Source organism: Hylobates moloch, unplaced genomic scaffold, assembly GCF_009828535.3.
Source record: "Hylobates moloch isolate HMO894 unplaced genomic scaffold, HMol_V3 SCAFFOLD_14, whole genome shotgun sequence".
NCBI classification, from domain to species: Eukaryota; Metazoa; Chordata; class Mammalia; order Primates; family Hylobatidae; genus Hylobates; species Hylobates moloch.
Window position 1 is genome coordinate 46,844,424 of NW_026652289.1, and position 2,298 is coordinate 46,846,721.

General features: G+C 44.9%; 1 pseudogene; it reads left to right on the forward strand.

Annotated features, from left to right (window-relative positions):
- Nucleotides 1-1,275: 1,275 nt before the first annotated feature.
- LOC116482130 (peptidyl-prolyl cis-trans isomerase NIMA-interacting 4-like) lies at nt 1,276-1,686 on the forward strand (annotated as a pseudogene).
- Nucleotides 1,687-2,298: the final 612 nt, after the last annotated feature.

The window sequence follows — 2,298 nt, forward strand, 5'->3', positions numbered from 1 at the left end:
GAAGCACTTGAACCCGGGAGGTGGAGGTTTCAGTGAGCCGAGATTGAGCCACTGCACTCCAGCCTGGGCGACAGAGCAAGACTGTGTCTCAAAAACAACAGCAACAACAAAACAACAACAGCAACAAAAATATTATTGTCTTACAATTATGGGATATCAGAAGTTCAAAAATGGATTTTATGGTGTTAAAATTAAGGTGTCGTCAAGGCTGTTTTTTTTTTTTTTTTAAGGCTCTAAAAGAGAACCTCTTCCTTGCCTCTTCCACCTTATGGAGACCATCTGTATTCCATGGCTCATGGCCCCTTTTCCAGCAATGGCATCACTCTGATCTGTGTTTCTGTTGTCCCATCTTCTTCTCCTTCTCTAACTCGGGCCCTCCTCTTTCCCTCACGTAAGGATCCTTGGGATTACATTGGTCCTACCTGGATAATCCAGGATCATCTCCCCATCTCAAGATCTTTACCTTAATCACATCTGCAAAGCCTCTTTTGCCATGTAAGGTAACAACATTCATAGGTTCCAGGGAGTAGGAGGTAGATATGTTTTGGTGGGGGTTGCAATATTCTGTCTACCATACAGGATTAAGGTAGGACTTTTTTTAAAAAAATGGGAGATACAGACATGTTTATTCACTGAAAGGGCCAGGAGGGAGGGAGAGATTTCAGGCCTAAGGCAGAGATGTAAAGACTGATGAAGAAAGCTCTTCAGGAGGTGAGGCAGGGAGGATGCCCAAGGCACAGGTGTGGGGAACAATCATGAACAGGAGGAATGAAACTGGGGTGAAGATGAAGATGAATGCAGAAATAACGTAATTTGCAGTCACCTGAAAGGAGGTAATATTCTAAAGGGAACTGGAGATGAGGTTCTCAGAAAGAAGAGGGCAGGGTTAAGGATGGAAGCTGCGGATGAGATGCTAATGAGTGATATATAGGGGCAGTCAAGCAGTCCACAGAACCCCTTCAGGAGCAACTTCTCTGCAACCAGCAATTCCTTTTTTTACTTTCTCTTTCTTCCAGTTGTGCCTCCGTCTCAGCAGGAGGCTCCCACAATTAATACTGTTCTGGTTGAAGCTACTCTTGGTTCTAGTAAGTGAAAGAAGAGAGGAGAGATGTGTTAGGGGGATTCAGAGGTAGATTCTGGAAGACTTTATTGTGATGAGATCTTTACTGAGCCTGGAAAATATGACAATTTTATGTTTCAGATTCCAGTGACATTTTCACAGGATTAGAACACCCTTTCCACGGGGTTAGAAATTTCTAAGCCTTGATGGTTCAACAACAAGTTTGCAAGATGCCACTCAAAGGAAAAAGTGGTTCTGGAAAAGGGGGAAAAGGGGGAGCAGCCTCTGGGAGTGACAGCGCTGACAAGAAGGCTCAAGGTCCCAAAGGTGGTGGCAATGCAGTAAAGGTCAGACACATTCTATGTGAAAAACATGGCAAAATCATGGAAGCCATGGAAAAGTTAAAGTCTGGAATGAGATTCAATGAAGTGGCCGCACAATATAGTGAAGATAAAGCCAGGCCAAGGGGAGACTTGGGTTAGATGACCAGAGGGTCCATAGAGGGACCATTTCAAGAAGCAGCATTTGCCTTGCCTGTAAGTGGGATAGATAAACCTGTGTTTACAGACCCACCAGTTAAGACAAACTTTGGATATCATATTATTATGGTTGAATGAAGAAAATAAAATCATACGAAAGACTGGAAAATAAAAAAGAATTTTCTAAGCCCATGAAAAGGGGCTTAGAAAACCCCATGGGAAAGGGTGTTTGAGTCCTGCAAAACGGTCATGAAGTTTTTCTGCCTGGCAGGAAAATATGAGATGGTGATCACCATTTATTTCCTACTCTATTCAAGAGCATTCACTGTGACTAAGGTGAAGGAACCCAGGGGACAGGGACCCAAGGCTGAATCCAGTCCTCTGAGGATAAAAAGAGGATAGGGAAGAGAGGAGAGTACACCTGTCACCTACTCATGAAGAGGCTGCACTGATGACATCTCTACTTACTGGCTCAGTCTTTTCAGACCTAGGAACCTCCATGAGCAATGGGGATGGATGGAGTCGTTGCTGGGGAGGAGCTGCAGGGTGTGATGGTGGACATATAAGGGTGCACACTTAAACTTTCCTCAGCAGCCCCATTAGGGCTACCTGACTGCCTCTGAGATTTGAACCTGGAAGATGAGATTCCAGCAGTGGTTAAAACAGGAGAGCCATGAAACTGGAAGAGAGAGGAGACTGCCTGGGCCTCAGGGGTGGGACAGGAACGTGTGGCCTTTGGGTATGACTCTGGCTTAGAGG